General features: G+C 36.2%; 1 long non-coding RNA gene across 1 annotated transcript; it reads right to left on the reverse strand.

Annotated features, from left to right (window-relative positions):
- Positions 1 to 1,135: 1,135 nt before the first annotated feature.
- LOC136206532 (uncharacterized) lies at positions 1,136 to 4,762 on the reverse strand. Its single transcript, XR_010676307.1, has 2 exons — positions 2,183 to 4,762; positions 1,136 to 1,619 (listed from the first exon to the last, which is right to left on the reverse strand). It is a non-coding gene; the product is annotated as an uncharacterized lncRNA (long non-coding RNA).
- Between the last annotated feature and the right edge of the window lie 16,613 nt (positions 4,763 to 21,375).

Genomic DNA, 21,375 nt, shown 5'->3' on the forward strand with positions numbered 1-21,375 from the left:
CTACTCAACTCCTACTGAGCGCTATAACCAAACACTCAGATTTTCTACCGCTGAGTACTTAAAACCGAGTACTCAGCACAACTCTCTCAATTTTACAATTGATACAAACTTGTTCTTTCTAGATGAAGAACACTTTAGATGATTACAAAATCAATCTAGCTTTTACACAGAAATGGGAATTTGGTGTAAGATCTTTTTCTTGCTTGAATGTGCTTTTGTATCTTTCTCTTTTTCTCTTTTTGTTTTAGCGATCGGCAAAGGATCCAAGAATGAACTTGTCCTTTTATAGTTGAAGTCTGAAGCTTCTAATGATTTGAATCTGGAATTATCCGTTGGATTCAAACGGATCTATTACGTCATTGTTCATGTCATCTTCAGATTTGCAGGCCAATCCTGTCGTCTGAAATTCACAGGCGTCAGGCTTGTCTTCTTCCCGCAGGTGTGTCTTCTAGTGCCAGTTCGTCTTTTAGCTAACGGACAGTTGACCCATGCATCTCGAAATTGACTCTATGTGTAAATCCAAGGCTTCTGTTATTGGTGCAGACAGATGTCGAATCTTGTCTTTTAGCAAACGGATCAATCATGCTGTCCTGACGAGCACTCAGCTTGACTTTATTGACGTTGCTTTTATTCTTTGTTTCTGAGTCATATTCTTACTCAGCTTCCATGGTCAGCTTCGTCTGCAAGCTTTAGTTTGAAGGAAGACTTTTTTGAGTTGCGTTCCACTCAGCTTCTTTGATCAGCTTCATCTTTAAACGTTTGTTCTGAAGATGACTTTCCTTCTATTATGCTGAGTTGCACTCCACTCAGCTTGTGCTATGTTCTCATACTGACTTCGTCATGTCTTACTTTTTATTTCTGTTTTCATTTATACTTATACTCAACATTGAACAAACATATTAGTACAATTAAATCAAAGCACTTAAATTTAATTTCTCCTTAATCATGGATTAACTTAAATCATTTTGTCAAATCAAAATCACGTGGAAAGGTGTTTCAACAGGAACGACTGTCGTCCCCATATCATGATGACAGATTTTTGACCTTACAACAAGGGACGACACTCGCCCTAACAAACAATATGCTAATTATTAATTAAAACCAGTAAACCATAAACTTATATATAGACATTAAATTAGACAAAAAAAATCAATAGAAACTAATTTATTATATAACGGTAATATTCAACAAAAAATTATTAGAAAAAGGATACTAAACAGTACAAGTTCATTGAGCTTGTTCTTCCCAAATTACATGAGTTATAATATGTCCTACAATAATTTCTTAGATCAATCAAACCATATTTTTCCTAAGCTTTAAACCATTTTGTTCTCCTCAAGTCCTTGTCATCGGTAAATGCACACAGAAATTCATACGCAAAAGTTCCCATCGTCAATGTATCAGCCATAACTTGTAATTTCGACATGAATTCGCCCAAATTCTTCTATAGCTGTTTAATTAACAAGAATGCGATTTTAAGGACTAAAAACACATTGTAAGATGAAGTTAGCAAGAATAAAATGTAACTTCGTAAAATTATCTTGATAAACATCTTCCTTCTCTGCTTTTATACTGCTTAAATGTATGTCTTTTCCATTTAGAGGACACTCTGAACCTCCCTGAAAATTTCAGAAACCAAAACTTAATATTAGTAATATACATCTTATGATCTACCTATCAATTTGTGTTACGTACCCTAAATGTCAATGGAATGTTGTAGTTACTGAGCTTTTCTATGAGACAATCATCCAACAATAAATTTTGAATTTTTATAACATTCCCAAATACTCTAGGATCAACTCCTGTGAGCAACCCTAACATAATATGTGATGCATTTATCAAGAGAAAACTTCAGCCAAGGACCATAAAAATGTTATTAAGGAGGATGAACTCTATTAGCTGCAAGCAACCATGAAACTCAAAGTTCTAATTCAGAACAAGTATTAACAAATTAAGCAGTGAAAATCACTGATCAATCACATACAAATTTTAATAATTAGACAAAGCTGTATGGAAATACTTGAAAATTTAGTAACATCAATTTGACTCCTAACAAGAAATTAAAGCTCATGGCTCCAAGGACACACAAAGTCTCATTCCTTGCAAAATAGTAAATATACACACATGTTTGAAGGATGAGATAGCCACAACTATTTTGATCACCTCTTGGCAGAGAACTCACCAGATAAGAAGCATAGTACTTGGCGCTGCCTTCCGTGATTCCCTGGAAAATTTGCGGAAGAAAGAAAAAGAAACCTAAGGGTTCATATTCTTCAAATTACAATTTCAACCATTCCAATAAAGGGCATAATCCCTAACAAAACCTAGCAGGATAGTAGTCCTTGCTGAAACCAATTATGTAGAAACTAAAAGCACATCCTCGATTAGCTAACACACGTCACATGCACCATATAGATGTCATGTCTCTCGCATATTACCCTGGAAGTTGGAGGTATAGAAGGCCTCTCTGCAATCACTTCCGAAGAAAACTTAATGAGTTTGCAAAAAAAAGGCTAGAGTGCACTGGTATGCTTGAGTATTGCACAGTTGGACCCTTTTGGCTCTATGAAAAAACTTCACGAGTAGACAGGGTCTTCCTTTGCCAGAATAAAAGGTTACCATTATGGTTTTTATGATTTAAACTAGTAGAAACAAACATAAGCCTACACTTACAACTTACAAGTAAAAATATAAACATGCTACAGTAACACAAAGACACTTAATTTCTAAGATGGTGAAACTAGACCAAGTCCTTCATTTCCTCAACAGAGGAACTTTTCGGCGTGATTAGACTCAGACGACATCAACATTCAATCCAAATTTTAAGGAAGTGTTAATGATAAAATCTCAAAGTGAAATTCAATTAATGCGCTAAAAGATTTACATTTCTATGGAAACCTTGCTACTATTTTAAGGTGGGAAGCCCGATGAAAAAATTCCATTGTGGCATTTGCATAAAAGAAAATAGAATAGTATAATTAGGAATAGAGTGATCCTATTCAGGAATCAAGGAAATTGAACCTTCATGATCCTAAGGGAGAAAAATTCATTGTTAAGTCAGATAGAAACAATAATTACTAAGTTGTTGCATCATGCAGTTAATAGCCACCAAAAGTAAAGTATTTAGTATGGCAAAGACAAATCATGATCAAAATAAGAAATAACTGACATAAAGAGGATTCAAAATGCATATGGGGTATTATAATATAATTAACATAATAGAAAAGTGCAAGTAGCATTTAACAATAGCAATACTCTGTGTCAAAAGAGAGCCATTTCCATGACATTTCTGGCACTTCTCTAGTTTCTTCAATTGTAAATACATAGAAATAAATAGGATTAGATGTTCTTAACCAAATGATTGCAATTAATTATTAATACTTAACAAAAAGATAAAAATAGAAAAACATATGGATGCAATATATATAGTATCTTAACCTTGTACATCATTTTGCCCACAGAATAATTATAACATGGGAAATGTACACACCTTATAGTACTATATACAATATTTCTACATTTTCTATGGTTAAATATTAATGAAGAGTAACACAGCTATCACTTAATTAATTAATTAATTCCCTTTGTAAACAGCTTGCGGGCTGAACATACCCAGAAGCAGTTCCACCATCATTACTACATGAGGCTTCTGCAGGTTGATTTTTGAACATGAGCTTTGTATCCTGTAATTTTTTTTCCCACTACACTGGATAGTTCTTACTGCAACATAATTTTACTACTACTTCTATCGCTGATGATCCATGAATATCTTGATATTTCATATCACCAATTTTAACCCCAGAAACCAGTTTCATGTCCATAAATTAATTTAATAAAAATAACAGAGAGATTAATTATTTAATTGGAAATTGGCTTACCTGGCCAGGGAATTGATTAATATAATTATTTAGTTCTCCTTTTTATTGTTTTACTCTAACCATTAGATATCGAGTATTCAGTTATGATTCATACAACTTCTTATAGCTATTATTGAAGGTAAATCATCTAACATTTACCAGTAAGTAACAAGACACGGTAAATAACAACAGTTGAACTGGGCAACCATGTAGCTATGAGTAAGGCAATGTGAGAATATTAAGTTAAAGTAAACTTAGCTTCTGTTCCTAAAATTTAACAATTGAATTCAAACAGGAACAATTATAAGCATTAACAAAAAAGACTCTTTTTTCCAGTTCAACTAGAATTGAAAATCAAAAAAATTAAAATCTTAACAAAACTGAGAATATTTAGGAATTTAGATACATACACAAGCAACACTTCAAATGTAGACCAAGAAAAATCAATTAAACCAATTTTTTCAGAAAATAAGAATTGCAGAAAGGTCCAGAATTTATATACCCCCGTACCAGCATTTGGGGAAATAGAGCAAGAAGCCCTTGAGAGCAGAGCCAAGAAAATAAATCAAGCCATAATTATGAAACAAACAATTCAATTTCATGTATAATTTATGAAAAAGAAACTAAAAATAAATAATATCTTAAAGTTCAAGCGCAACCACTATCGAATCTGCAGTGAGAGTTGGGTCTGTTCTGTCTCCTTCCTTGCCTCATCGATTTCAGTTTAGCTCTTCCTTGCCTCGCCGATGTCACCGCTACTCTTCCCAATATGCAATTTAACAGAAAAACCCTAAAACATATGAAGAAAGGGAAGAACAGAGAGGGGTCACCGAAGGAGGAAATAATGTCAATTACGGAGGGGATATCATTCTCTAACTCTAATTAGTAAAAAAAATCTATTGCAGTGTTATAAATGAGTCATAACCGTAAAATTTGTCCCCATAAATTAATAAATTTAAATCTAAAAATATATCTAATTTAGTTTGTCCCCCATTCTAAACTAAAACACAATTGGGGACTATAAATATAATTGTCCCCTCCGTTAATTTTCAAACTATAATCAAGAATAAAAATTATAATTTGTCCCTAACTATTTGTACCCAAAGTGTGATAAAAATAGACAATAATAATAAATTTACCGAAATAAATAAATTCCTAAACTACTCGACTTAAGGTAGAACTTTGTCTGTCTGTTCTCTGTCGCCGATATGACACAAGGCCCGATCCATAATATGGTCTTCGATCGGGGACTACATCTCCGACCGGCGACCAATTACAAGCAGCAAATTTCCTTTTTAGACAAAAAACCCGAAATAATACAAAATAAATATAAACAGATTACAACTTAAAGGAAAAGGGCTTTAAAAACCCTTCAAAAGTTACCTTTTGAGCACTTTCCCAGTTTGTTGTGCGTGGTAGGCCAACGAACATGAGACAGGAACTTGGATCAGCAACCCGAACCTAAAGATCTGTGACTCCGAACGATCAGAAAAAGGGCTCCAAATAAGTTCAAAATCGAATTACAAAAGGCTTGAACCCGAAATAAGAATTCTTGGAAGTTTAGTGACTTCAAGAATCAAAATATAGTGAAATGGATTGTAGGAAACTCGATTTCACCTATATAAACTAGAAATTAGTGTTTAGATCGGGTGTTTATACTCTCAAATATGATTCAATTGGTAAAAAACCTACGTTTTTCACTCACTTTCACTTAGTTTCAAGTAGTTTTTCACCAAGTTTCACTCACTTTCTCTCCAGTTTCACTAAAAAAAACTCTTATTTTTCACTAAAAACCACTCTTTTTAACTTCTATCCACCTTTCGTCCCTTTTTTGGTAGTTTTTTCCATTTAAATACATTTTTTTGAAAGAAAACTGCCCAAATTTTAATTAAAACTACATGGAAGCCATCCATAGTCGGTGAATTTGGATCCCGATCGAGGACATTGTACCCGATCGGTTACTGATGTGGTAGGTACAAATTTAATATCCAGAAAATAAAGCCCACTTAACATTTTTTTGATAAAAAAATGCAAGCTTAAAAGAAAAAGACAAGATTCGGGTCTTAGCTCGTGTTTCTGTACAACATGACATGAAGCACACCTACACAAAATTACAAGTAAGTAACATAGATTCATCATTAGAGTCGGAAAAATTATGTGCTCACAACTGTTTTTAATTCCTTTCACTTATCGATCTGCTTTGAAAGGAAAAATAAAGTACTGCATCCTGGTCATTCTTCTAAATGGAAGAACACATATACTTTTGGATTGGTTAAACATTGTATTCATGCTTCATTTCTAGAAGATAACTACTCTTTATCTCAACAACTTACTGTTGGTCCCGTGTGATTAGTTCCAAGGGGGGGTTAGGAACTAATATAACTTTTTCGTTTAATTGTATGCTGACCTAGTTATTTTGCAAGTTGGTCAGCTCAGCTTTTGGTCAGCTTGGCCAGATATGCTATAAGACAGCTTTGGACGGATATTGACTAAAGCTGTTTTATTTATAAGTTAGATATTGACACTCTTGGAGGTCAGCTTCTAACTCAGCACTTGAAATTACTCTGAGTCAACTTTAAACAATTTTATATGCTGAGTAAATTTCACATACAACACATGCACATATATATATTGAGAGAGAGTTTAGAGATTACTTAGTATCACTTATCCTGGTTCGGCCTCTCTGCCTACGTCCAGTCCCCAGAGTCCTCCGGGCTTTTAGAATCCAATACTGAGCTCTTTAAAGGTAGAGCACAAACCAATTACAAGGCAGTTGAATATGCAAGAGTACCTTCCTCTATTCGTCTACTCAACTCCTACTAAGTGCTACAACCCAGCACCTAGATTTCTCTACCACTGAATGTTTACAACCAAACACTCAGCACAGCACTCTCAATTTTACAATTGATAAACACTTGTTCCTTTTCAAGCAAAGAACACTTTAGAAGATTACAAGTAATCACTCTAGCATTTACACAAGGAATAGAAGATGGGTGTAAGATCTCTTTTTGTATCTAAGTGCTTTTGTATCTTTTCTCTCTTGTATTTTTCTTCTTTTTTTTTATTTGGCAATGATCCAAGAGGTTTGATTGTCCTTTTATAGGAAAAATCTGTGTTGGATCATTTTGAAATGATCTAGCCATTAATGTTAAAACGGCCCTTTTAGGGGACAGATTCTGGTCAGCTTCAGACTGTTCCAGCCATTCCCTTCCTCTGCATTTCTTCAGACGTCAGGCTTGTCTTCTTGCGTCTGTCTTGTCTTTTTGCGCCAGTTGTCCTTTACCAATAATCCATTGACCCATACATCTCGGAATGTGTCTTCTGCGTATTTCCAAGGATTCAATTATTGATGCAGAGGGGCGGTAATCATTGTCTTTTAGCTAACGACTTTTTCATGCTGTCCTGAAGAATCACTCAGCTTCTACTTCGTAAAACCTTGTCATTTACAATTTCCAATCTGAGTATAAGTTTAGTCAGCTCAGCTTCGTGAGACAGTTGTTGTGGGCGTGTATGTCTTTGTCTTTTGATGCTAAGTTTGATTCCACTCAGCTTGATACTTTAGGCTTCTATGCTGACCTCTTCCTGTCTTACTTCTTATATTTATCTTTTATTTATATTTATACTCAACATTGAACAAACGGATTAGTACAATTAAAATAAAGCACATAAATTTAATTGTCTCTTAATCATGGATGATTTTGTCAAATCAAAATCTTGTGGAAAGGTGTTTCAACAAACTCCCCCATTTTGATGTTGGCAAAATGCATAATTATGGAACTCAGTTTTGAAATTCCCCATGATTGATTTATTTTTCATATTTCTGAAATTTCTCCCCCGTAAGGGTTGCATCTGTTAATTTACCTCTTAAACCTACCAAGATTTATTTGAGATAAACTAAGGATGTGTGTACTGACTAGATTTAGTTCTAATTTAATTTGAGTCTAGGTCATCTTTCAGAAATGCTTGAATACTCAGTTTGATTTACTCGTTATTATGTATACTGAGTATTTATTTGTTCAATGTTTATGTTAATGAGTATTGATAAGCATGGCATTGGAACAGAATGAAAAAACACCATTCATTGGAACAAGGAATGAAACATACAAGTGCACACTACTTGAAGTGCAGAATATTTGTGCCCACACAAAATAAGGTTATAACAAACAGTTTCACTAGTCTCTCTTTTTAATCACTCTTCTTCATACAGCCTTACCCTTTCCTTTCACTTTGCTTCCTGATGCACCTGTCTGATGTTGAGTTCCAGGTTGAGTTCTCTCCCCCATTTTGCCAGCATCGGGTTTGTAGACAAAGGTGTCATTTCTTGCAGCTGAGGATAGAACATTGGAATAGCATTGTAAACGCTTCGTGCTCTCACTCAAGCCGTCTATTACAGGAACGCAATCATCTCGAACATTTCGAGGAACGGGGATGGAACCAGTGATCAGGTTGATAATACACTCATGGGACTTGCTAAGCCAAGTAAGGGAGCTGGTGATCTGAGCAAAGGATTGATGATACATCTTCAATAGGGCAGAATCATAGAAGATGCGTTGAGCATTGTCATAGCGAATGGCCTGCAAAATTCCTTGTGAACGTTTATCATTGATGGGGTCAACATCCATTTGAGCTTTGTTGACACTGAGAAGACTCACGGCTTCACTGAGTTGATCAATTGTACATTGAGAAGTGGAGGAAATGAGCTCTCGTGTACATGTAAGATCGGCAGTCATCTTGGCAAAGCATCCCTGCAACTCAGCAGATGTGGCATACTCAGGATTAGCCGTTGGCCCAAGGTTGGGTAGTTCTGCTCTCAGTTTGGCAAATTGTTGATCTAACTCAGCTGAAGTTGCATATCCTGGATTAGGGGTAGAGAGATTATTGATTTTACCTTCAAGGGAGTTCATGTGGCTTATCATCAGAAGGAATAGCTCAGTCAGCTTGGCAATGTGGTCTTGCTTAGGTTGCTGTGATTGGACGGTGGTTACAATACTGACAAGATCCTTGAGTCCCTTAATTTCCGTGAGAAGTTGAGTGATGGCAGAGATATTTGTGGACTCAGGATGAACAGACCTAGCAGCATCAGAAGTGGTGAACTCCTGGAGAAGAGATTGAGCCATTTCGATGATGCGACGGCCAGACTGAGTTGCACTAAGATAGGCATGTTGCTCAGTGGAAGTTGGCTCAGATGCAGGAATGGAGGTGGAGCTGAATGGTGGTGGAGTTGGCTGCTTACTAGCTTGAGCAATTGGGTCTTGATCAGGATGTTGAGTTTGAACAGGTGGATCCATAGCTTTCTCCCCATGTTGAGTGGCTGGATCTTCGAGCTCTTGCTCGGCAGGATTTGGATTTTGTGGAGTCTTGGCATGTTCCTCAGTCCGAGTAACAGAGGCTTGATTTTGCTCCGAATCCTTGGGAGGAGACTCAACATGGTGGGAAAAATACTCAAACTGGATATTGGAGGGATCCGTAGTTTGCTCCAAAGAAGGAGAATCTGCCAAGAGATCAATGAGAGGAGTTTTGACAGCTTTCTTTTTCAGTCTTCTGAGGGACTTAGTTTTTGGAGGTGACGGGTCAGTTTGAACATCTACATCCTCAACCTCAGCTTCAACATTCAGATCCTCTCTTTGATGTTCCTCTTCTTCGTGGTCAACATCATGTGCCTCTTGATTTTGCTCAATATTATCCTGCTCAGCATGATCATTTCCTTCAGCATTAAGCTGAGTATCAGCCTGTCTTTGTTCTTCTCCTTCATCAGCTTGCTCAACTGGAGTTTTCTCAAGATCAATCCCAATGTTCTGAGTGCAGTGAGATTTGGGTGTCACAACCCAATCAATGGGATCAGCCTCAACTATTTTCAACCCAGAATTTCTACTTTTCTTCTTTAGCGGCTGTTCTGGGGATTCTTCATTTTCTTCCTCGGGCTCAGCTTGCCCTTTCCTTTTCTCTGCTGACTTAGGTGTAACCTGAGGTAGGTCAACATCAATATTCTTTCCTCTTGTCATAGCCCTCTTCTTTTTGGGCACAGTTTCAATGTCCTTGGCACAAGTGGCCAGTGTCTTTCTCTTCTTCTTTGCCTTAGAAGAATCGACAGGAACTTCCTCTGGTTCAACTTCTGGCTCAGCATCATCTGCTGCTAGCTCAGTTTCAATTTCTTGCTCAGCATCGTTTTCTTCCTCATCTTCCTCAACATCTTCACCTCCCTTTAGTGGTTGGTTGAACAATAACCCAGTTATCAGAGCTACGGTTATTTCTGTTCCCAAGCTTTTAGTCTCAGTGATGGTCTCAATCTTGTGATCTTCAAGGATCTTGGTGATGAGAGAACCTAGTCGAAGTTTCTTACCTCCTCGTTGAAGTGCTCCCACAAAAAACACAGGCATATTCAGCGGACAATAGGTTAGCATGTGCTATATGAAGCACTGCTCAAAGTTGGAGGCAGACGAGGCTGAGTTGAGTTTAGGGAAGATAAAGTTTGTTAAGATGTAGTGCGCCATTTTCTGGTTTTGCCATATACTCGTGCTGGGTATTTCTCCTTTGTAATTTTTAGGTTTGCAAAAACCCTTCATCTGGTCAAGCTTTTCTATTGACACCTTTTCTTTTGTTGTTCTGAACTCGGTTCCTTTGTTGGGTATGTTGAGTAGGGTTGCCAAGTAGGACGGAGTGATTACAATCTTGTGTCCCTTAACGTGCGTCTCCAGATAGTCAGCATCGTCCTTATCAACATGGAGACCAGAGTAGAATTCCCTAACCAATCGTGGATAGGTGGTTCTAGGGAGAGAGAAAAGGCATGTCCACTCGTTCTTCTCAATCCATTCACAGAATGGCTTTTCGGCAGTAACGAAGCTGGGAGAGAACCAGCGGCATTTGAGGACTTCCAGGTTGTGGACTTTTGAGTGAACTTTGACCATGGTCCTAATCTTGGGTTTCTTCTGTTTTGAGGAACTTGCCGGGTCCGTTTGACGGCGTTTGCTCGGAGTTAGGTTAGACTTAGGAGGAGATTTAGGGCTTTCATCGGTGATCAATTTTCCAGAATTTTCACCGGAGATTTTCTGAGTGTTGGTCATTTTCAGAGATTTTTGTGGAAGATTTGAGAGAGAGAGATTCTGAATACCAAAGGATTTACGCATGAAGAGATTTGAAGAGTAATTCATCCACTATTTATATATATCTAAAATGGTTCTATTAATTGAACTAGCCGTTTATCCTTGGGGCGTTCAACCGACAGAGGTTCTGTCATTTATGACATTTCCGGCGCATGGGTTGTCTCATAATTGTTTGCCTTTCCTAGGTGCTTTTTATTACACGTGTTGGCATTTAATGGTGCAAGTGGGTTTTAGCACAATTTTCCTAGAAAATGAACCGTTTGGGATACTGAGAACCTAGTTCTTATTGAGGTGAATTCCTACTCATGATAATCACACCACATGTATGTCAACTCAGTATGAGGTGATTTTTCTATATTTCAAGTTCAGTAAGTAGGAGTTGTTTTACTTAGCATGGCATTTGCACAGCATTCAAATTTTCACTCAACATGGCAATCACTCAACATTCATTAGAGAATTATTGAAGGGGATTAGACATACCGATAGCTTCCCTTAGTATGTTGAATTGTTCACGTGCCAAAGGCTTGGTGAAGATATCTGCAAGCTGTTCATTTGTTGGCACATAGGTCAGCTTGATCTCATCTTTTAGTACGTGATCTCTAATGAAGTGATGCCTTATGCTGACATGCTTCATCCTGCTATGTTGGATTGGATTTTTGGACAGATCAATGGCACTCTTATTGTCACATTTGATCTCTATTGTTTCAGTCTTTACTCCATAATCCTCAAGTTGTTGCTTTATCCATAGAACTTGAGCAACACAGCTTCCAGCAGCCACATACTCAGCTTCAGTTGTAGACAGGGCTATGGATGATTGCTTCTTGCTGAACCAAGATACTAGACAGCTTCCAAGGAAGTGACATCCTCCCGAAGTGCTTTTACGTTCTAGCTTATCTCGTCCATAGTCAGCATCAGTATATCCTATGAGTGTGAAGTCATTTGAAGTTGGATACCATAGACCTGCATCAATTGAGCTCTGCAAATATCTAAAGATTCTTTTTACAGCCGTTAGATGAGATTCTCTGGGGTCAGCTTGATATCTCGCACAATAACATACTGTATATCAGGTCTACTAGCTGTGAGATAAAGTAGGGAACCTATCATACCTCGATAGAGTTTAGTGTCTATTGACTTACTTTTCTCATCTTTGCATAGGACAGTATCAATACCCATAGGGGTTGATATGGGTTTGCAATCTACCATGCTGAATTTTTTTAACATTTCCTTGGTGTACTTGGACTGACTTATGAAGATGTCATTCTTACCTTGCTTGATTTGGAGTCCAAGGAAGAAGTTGAGTTCCCCCATCATGGACATCTCGAACTCAGTTTTCATCTGTTTGCTAAATTCTTTGCACAAAGATTCATCAGTAGCACCAAATATTATATCATCTACATATATTTGTGCAAGCATGGTGTGTTTTCCCTTTTTCTTAATGAACAAGGTTGTGTCAGCTTTTCCCCTGACATAGTTCCTGGTCAGCAGGAAGTTGGTTAACCTTTCATACCAAGCTCTTGGAGCTTGTTTTAGGTCGTACAGGGCCTTTTTAAGTTTATAAACGTGGTTTGGAAATTTTGGATCTTCAAACCCAGGAGGTTGATTAACATATACCTCTTCGTTTATGAAACCATTAAGAAATGCACTTTTGACATCCATTTGGTATAACTTAAAGTTCATGAAACTAGCATAGGCACACAATATACGTATTACTTCTAACCTAGCAACATGTGCAAATGTTTCCCCATAGTCAATTCCCTCTTGCTGACTATAGCCTTGGGCTACAAGTCGAGCTTTGTTCCTTATCACATTTCCATTCATCTAGTTTGTTTCTAAAAACCCACTTAGTTCCTATAGGCTTTTGATCCCTAGGTCTAGGCACTAAATCCCATACCTCATTTCTGGTGAATTGGTCGAGCTCTTCTTGCATGGCATTTATCCAATATTCATCGTGCTCAGCATCAGCAAAATTCTTTAGCTCATGTACTGAGACGAATGCGACATTGCTGAGGTATTTCCTTAGCTGATCTCTGGTCATCAACTTGTTGTCAGCAGCATCAAGAATGGACTTTTCTGAATGTCCTCTTGGGATTTTTATTTCTTTGGGCAATGTTGAGTCATTTGGAACAGGTGTTTCTGCAATCTCTACAGGAATAGATTGGTCAGTAAATGTTATTTCAACTTCTTGCTTACCTTTGGTCAGCCCTTATGTTGATGATTCAGAGGCTCCATTTTGATCAGCGGAAGCTGAGCTTGGTTCATCTTCACTGAGCTGAGTTGTCTTTCCTGCAGGATCAGCTTCATCGAACTCAACATGGACAGACTCTTCTACAACCTGAGTTCGTTTATTATAGACTCTATATGCTTTGCTGTTAGTTGAGTACCCTAAGAAGATTGCTTCATCAGCTTTAGCATCAAATTTTGCAAGATTGTCCTTTGTATTGAGTATGAAACATTTACAACCAAAGGCATGAAAGTAACCAATGTTGGGCTTTCGTCCTTTTCAAAGCTCATATGGGGTTTTCTTAAGTATAGGTCTAACTAGAGCCATATTCAGTATATAGCATGCTGTGTGGACAGCTTCCCCCCAAAAGTACTTTGGAAGCCTATTTTCACTCAACATGGTTCTAGCAATTTCTACAATTGTTCTGTTCTTCCTTTCAACAATCCCATTCTGTTGAGGTGTTCTAGGAGCAGAGAAATTGTGGTCAATACCACTGGTTTCATAGAATTCATCAAACTGTTGGTTTTTGAATTCTCCACCATTGTCGCTTCTAATATGAGCTACTTTTAGGTCTTTGTCAATTTCAAGCTTTCTAATAAGTGCAGTGAACATCTCAAAAGTTTCATCCTTACTACTCAGCAAGATGATCCAAGTGTACCGAGAGAAATCATCTACAATGACCAAGGAAAATTTCTTACCTCCCAAGCTGAGTGGCTGGATAGGTCCGAAAAGATCCAAGTGTAGTAATTCCAATGGTCTCTTGGTTGAGACAATATTTTTACTTTGAAATGACTTTTTGGTTTGTTTCCCTTGCTGACAAGCTTTACATAATTGGTCTTTCTCAAATTTCAATTTGGGTAATCTCTCAACTAATTGCTTTCTAGCTAGTTTGGCAAGAAGGTCCATGCTGACATGCCTAAGTCTTCTATGTCATAGCCAGGAGTTATCCTCTTTAGACACTAAGCATATGTTTTTGGAAAACTGTTTTTCTAAATTTAGCATGTATACATTATCTACGCGAGGGGCGGTTAAAATCAATTCATTTGTGTTCCCCTCGAGTATTTGACACTTAGTATCATCGAATACAACCTTTCTGCCGCTTATGCAAAGTTGAGCTACGCTTAGCAGATTGTATTTGAGACCTTTAACTAGGGAGACTGACTCAATAGTTGGGTTACCTCCGATAGTACCTGAGCCGACTATCTTACCCTTCTTATTGTCTCCGAAGCTTACACTTCCTCCTCGTTTAAGCTCTAGTGTGATGAATTGTGTTTCATCACCTGTCATGTGCCTTGAGCATGCGCTGTCTATATACCACAACTTTGACTTCTCTATGCATGTCAAGCTAACCTGCATTTGAAACTATTCATTTTTAGGTACCCAATTCTTTTTGGGTCCTTTCTTATTAGTGTAAACAGATGCAAAATCATACTTTAATTTGTGACGACATACTTTTATAGTGTGGCCTCGCTTACCACAAAAGTCACAAAATTTTACCCTTTGAGGGTTATACTGAGTGTGGTCAGCATTGTTATGCTGAGCATGCCAGCATATCTTTGTGGAATGTCCTTTTCTTCCGCAGAAGTCACATTGGGCAACTCGCTTGTTATGCCAACACACTTCTTTTGTGTGCCCCCTTTTTCCATAGCATTCACATTGAGTGAACTACTTATGCTAGCTAGTACTTGTGTACTCAGCATGGGGTTTATTTCTATTCGAGCCTTTTATTTGACTCTGTAAGGTTGTAACATCCTTTCTAAGTTTCTTTGACTCAGATTGGACCTCCGTGACAAACTTATGCATTATTTGAATATTGTTATGTAAATCTGCATTGTCTTGGAGGAGATATCTGAGGTCACTCAGCTTGACCTCTTCAATCTCGTCACACCGCCTGCTGAGTGATTTGATTTTCTTATTACACTTTTTAGTTAGTGTGTATAAATCACTCAAGGCATTTACCATTTCGTTTCTAAGCAAAAGTAGGGATGTTACCTCATTGTTGTGTTCCCCTTGGTCAGTTTCATCAGAGAGGTCAGCTTGCTCAGATTGAGAGTGATCAGCATCATCGGCCATGAAGCATATGTTTGCCGTTTCATTTGCATCAGCTTCGGATGATGTTGACTCGTCACTGTCACTCCATGTTGCTACCATTGCCTTCTTGTTTCCTTTTTTTATCTCTTTTTAGGTTTGGGCAGCTTGACTTGATGTGCCCAGTTTGGTGGCACTCAAAACATGTGATGGACTTGGAGCTGTCCTTCTTATATTTGTCACTGGACTCAGCTTTGTACCTATCACCTTTCTTGAATGGCCTTTTGCTGTTTCTGTCACTTCTTCTGAACAGTTTCTTCATCTTTCTAGTGAACATAGCCATTTCCTCATCATCAGTTGACTCAGCTTCTGTGGAGTCAGCTTTCATCACTAGTGATTTCTGTTTCTTATCTTCGGACTTTTCTTTAGCTTCAAAGTTCTTCATAGAGATCTCATGGGTCAGCAAGGATCCGATCAGCTCATCATATTTGTAGGTAGTCAAGTCTTGAGCTTCTTCTACGGCTGTTTTCTTTGCTTGCCAGCTCTTAGGTAGACTTCTCAGGATTTTCTTCACCCGTTCCTCTTCAGTGAAGTTCTTTCCAAGTCTTTTGAGCTCATTTATGATGTTGGTGAATCTTGAGTTCATTTCTGAGATGTCTTCGTTTTCGTTCATCTCGAACAGCTCGTAGAGTCTCATATGCTGATTGACTTTGGACTCCTTAACCTTACTGGTGCCTTCATAGGTCACTTCAAGCTTTTTCCAAATCTCCTGTGCTGACTCACAACCTGAAATCTTATTGTATTCTGCAGCATCTAAAGCACAGTGAAGCATATTTATAGCCGAGGCATTATTTTGTAATTTTCTGAGGTCATCCTCTGTCCACTCAGCTTCGCTCTTAACAATTTTCTCATTGTTAACAGTTTTATATGGCACATGTGGACCTTGAACAATTGCAAGCCATGCACTCATGTTTGTGGCTTGAATAAAGTTTTTCATCCTATTCTTCCAGAATGTATAATTAGATCCAAAGAATAGGGGAGGCCTAGTGATTGATAATCCCTCAGGGAGTATCTGTGTTGTTTGGTTCCCTGGAAGGAAACAAGTGCTGTTCTCACCCATTTATGGGATCCGCTCAAGATAGTTATATCTTTGAGTAGTGAGCTTAGGCTCTGATACCACTTGTTGGTCCCGTGTGATTAGTTCCAATGGGAGGGTTAGGAACTAATATAACTTTTTCGTTTAATTGTATGCTGACCTAGTTATTTTGCAAGTTGGTCAGCTCAGCTTTTGGTCAGCTTGGCCAGATATGCTATAAGACAGCTTTGGACGGATATTGACTAAAGCTGTTTTATTTATAAGTTAGATATTGACACTCTTGGAGGTCAGCTTCTAACTCAGCACTTGAAATTACTCAGAGTCAACTTTAAACAATTTTATATGCTGAGTAAATTTCACATACAACACATGCACATATATATATTGAGAGAGAGTTTAGAGATTACTCAGTATCACTTATCCTGGTTCGGCCTCTCCGCCTAGGTCCATTCCCCAGAGTCCTCCGGGCTTTTAGAATCCAATACTGAGCTCTTTAAATGTTGAGCACAAACCAATTACAAGGCAGTTTAATATGCAAGAGTACCTTCCTCTATTCGTCTACTCAACTCCTACTAAGTGCTACAACCCAGCACCTAGATTTCTCTACCACTGAATGTTTACAACCAAACACTCAGCACAGCACTCTCAATTTTACAATTGATAAACACTTGTTCTTTTTCAAGCAAAGAACACTTTAGAAGATTACAAGTAATCACTCTAGCATTTACACAAGGAATAGAAGATGGGTGTAAGATCTCTTTTTATATCTAAGTGCTTTTGTATCTTTTCTCTCTTGTATTTTTCTTCTTTTTTTTTTTTGATTCTACAATGATCCAAGAGGTTTGATTGTCCTTTTATAGGAAAAATCTGTGTTGGATCATTTTGAAATGATCTAGCCATTAATGTTAAAACGGCTCTTTTAGGGGACAGATTCTGGTCAGCTTCAGACTGTTCCGGCCATTCCCTTCCTCTGTATTTCTTCAGACGTCAGGCTTGTCTTCTTGCGTCTGGCTTGTCTTTTTGTGCCAGTTGTCCTTTACCAATAATCCATTGACCCATACATCTCGGAATGTGTCTTCTGCGTATTTCTAAGGATTCAATTATTGGTGCAGAGGGGCGGTAATCATTGTCTTTTAGCTAACGACTTTTTCATGTTGTCCTGAAGAATCACTCAGCTTCTACTTCGTAAAACCTTGTCATTTACAATTTCCAATATGAGTATAAGTTTAGTCAGCTCAGCTTCATGAGACAGTTGTTGTGGGCGTGTATGTCTTTGTCTTTTGATGCTAAGTTTGATTCCACTCAGCTTGATACTTTAGGTTTCTATGCTGACCTCTTCCTGTCTTACTTCTTATATTTATCTTTTATTTATATTTATACTCAACATTGAACAAACAGATTAGTACAATTAAAATAAAGCACATAAATTTAATTGTCTCTTAATCATGGATGATTTTGTCAAATCAAAATCTTATGGAAAGGTGTTTCAACACTTACTACAGCTGATAATCTTAGGATTTTCCCCGATACGGCTCCTTTAACTGGTATTAATTACATTATCTAAAGTAGCGCAATGATGCTTACCCTCTCCACTAAACATAAGCTCGATTTTTTCCTTAGTGACATTTTTACTCCAGCTAAGAACTCACTTGATTACTAACAATGGGAAAGAGAAAATTCTATAGTTATTTCCTGGATTTTCAATCCTATTTCAAGAGACCTGGTGGATGGTTTTGTTTTTACATCTTGTGCTCGAGCTCTTTAGAAGGAACTTGAACAAACTTTTAGAGGCTCCAATCGTCCTCTTATCTACCAACTGAAATGAGAAATCAATGAATTCTGACAGGGAAGTTTTTGTGTTGTCATTTATTTCACTAATTTATGAAACGATTATAGGATGAATTAGCTTATATGTGTCCTATTTTTGTTTATAATTGTGAAGCTTCTAAAATGTGTACTTATCTCGCAGCAAATAAGACATATGAATCTCATAATGTTTATCATTTGGTTCAATTCCTTATGGGATTAAGGGATGAATACTCGCATGTTAAACATCAAATAATCCTTTTAGATCTGCTGTCTAATCTTCATAAAGCATAGTTTATGATTCAGAATGTTGAAAATAGAAAGAAGTTTATTTTAATGTTTCACAACTTGGGATTACTGCCCACATATCTGGAAATAAGTCTTTTGTTCATCGGTTTTATGCTTTCAATCGAGGTAAAAACGCGATTTTAGTAATAATTCTAATAGGTTTTGTATACATTAAATTGAACCAGGATATGAAAATGATATATGTTTCAAAATTCATGGTTATCCTGATTAGTTTCAGGATCAAGAAGAAGATATTTAAATCCTCTAAACCAAGAGCTTATTGTGTTTCTCATATAGTTGATACTCACGTGGATTGTTCTAATTATAATCTTCTTCGTGGTTTTGCTCAACTTGTTCAAAATAAAGTTTAGAAGGTTATGAAAGGAAAAGGCAGGATGCCTTATGGACAAGATGGTCATTATACTTACATTGTGCCTTTGTCCAATTTCTCAGGATTCACATATAATTTTCTTTCCCTTTTCTTTTCAGTCCTAATATCATTGCTAATATTAGTACTATTTCTTATCCATTATTTTCTTCTAATTTTCCTTTTTGGATTATTGATACCGGAGAAATGTCTCGTATGAGTAGTCATCTTACTCATTTTACCTCCTATAAACCTATACATTGCAATAATTTGGTTCATTTGCGTGATGGCTCTAAGAGTGTAATTGCACATATAGGATCGATTCATATTGAACCTGATTTTACATTTCAGAATGCTCTTCTTATTCCTACTTTTACACATAACTTGTAATCTACAGGAAAATTAATACATGATTCCAATTTGATGATTAAATTTCTTCCTAATATTTATTTATTTCATGCCCCACATTCTAATCATCTCATTGCTGTTGGTTTCTTTCTTGGAGGCCTTTACTATCTTATGTCTCAATTTTTTTTTACCAAATATATTAGTACAATTCTCTTATAATTTTTCTGTTCACGTTATAATTCATAATGATTCTACAAACTTATGACATCACAGATTAGGCCATGCTTTAGCCCAAACTACAACATACTTCTGCTATTCCTACTATATCAGATACATTATCTTGTACTGTTTTTCATTTTCTCATACTCTTATTTCCACAATCTTTTTCTTTTCACTTCTTCATATTAACCTTTAGGGCCCGTATAAATTAGCTAAATTACCAATGCTAAATATTTTCTTACTATTGTCGATAATTACACTCGGGCTACTTGGACCATTTTGATAGATAATAAAACAAGAGTTTTTTCTGCTATTCAATCTTTATTTTTAGTTGAAAATCAATTTCAAACAAAAACTTAGAAAATTCCTATTGATAATGCAATTGAGTTTGTTAATCACAGTTGTCACGAGTTTTTTCAAGCTAAAGGCATATTTCACTAAAAATATTGTGTTTACATGCCTAAACAAAACGGTATCGTTGAATGCAAACAAGAATATTTACTTGAAATTACACGAGCTCTTTTATTTCATACTTCTCTACCAAAGAAATTTTGAGATGAGGCTTTGTTAATTGCAACATCAATATTTTACTAAGACAATTGTTATAAATATAACCATACTATTAAATAATATGATTTACATATAACGATATATATATATATATATATATATATATGGGGTTGTTTTCAATGGTGAACACTAAATTATCTCCATGGGTTGTGAGTGTTTAATATCCATTGGATAAGATCTAATGGTCTAGATTTAAATTTATTATTTAATGTTATAAAAAGGCTACCTAATGACATGACAGTTCCTTATAATTTAATTAAATAATTAAAAAACCAAATTAAAGATTTTTGCTATCCCTATGTATATAAATCCAACTTCCAAGAAGGCATGTATACCCATTTTTCTTTTAGGCGGAAAAAGATTGAAAAAAAGTAAATAAATTTGACCCACTTGCCTTTGCAATAATTAATTGCAATTAATAAAAAAAATTAACGTAAATAATTGCAATAATTGTAATTAATTGCCTTTGCCATTAATTTAACCCCATAAATTTCCAAAAAGACTAAGCTAGATTATTATTATAGAATCTTTAACTCTTGATTTTAATTAATAAAAATATTAGTGATTCTTTTTTACAAATAAATAACAGTAGCACTAAGTATATGGTTCTCATATTTGTGTAATAGTAACGTAATGTAACTTGACGTAACATAATATTAATGTAATTTAACACAACGTAACTTAATGAAACGTAACGTAACTTAACATAACGTAACGTAATGTAATGTAACTTAATGTTACCTAACGTAATGTAACTTAAATATTAATGTAACATAATATTAATGTTACGTAACGTAATGTAACTTAACGTGACGTTAATAAATTTAAGATCAATTTATAAATCTTTAGCATTGTAAGCTCAATTTATAACTCCTTAAGATTATAAGCTCAATTTCTAAATGCTTAGGTTTTTTTATTACTTTAAGATTTCTTTTATTTATAAACAATCATTGAGATTACGATCCCCAACCGAACATAACTAATGTAACATAACATAACGTAAGGTGACGTGACGTGACGTAACATAACGTGATGTAACGTGACGTAACGTAACGTGATGTGACGTAACATAACGTGATGTAACGTGACGTAACGTAACGTGATGTGACGTAACAAAATGTAATGTGACATGACGTAACATAACGTCACGTCACGTAAATAACGTAACGTAACGTAACTGAAACTGAAACATCACTGAACTGAAACATCATTCAACTGAAACATCACTCAACTGAAACATTACTAATCTGAAACGTTACTAAACTGAAACATCATTGAACTGAAACATTACTGAACTGATACATTACTGAACTGAAACATTACTGAACTCAAACATCACTGAACTGAAATATTACTAAATTGAATATCACTGAACTGAATATCACTGAAAAAAAAATCATTGAACCGAAACATCCATGAACTGAAACATCACTTAACTGAAACATCATTAAACTGAAACATTACTAAACTGAAAC

The sequence above is a fragment of the Euphorbia lathyris genome, chromosome 9 (assembly GCF_963576675.1).
Source record: "Euphorbia lathyris chromosome 9, ddEupLath1.1, whole genome shotgun sequence".
NCBI lineage: Eukaryota > Viridiplantae > Streptophyta > Magnoliopsida > Malpighiales > Euphorbiaceae > Euphorbia > Euphorbia lathyris.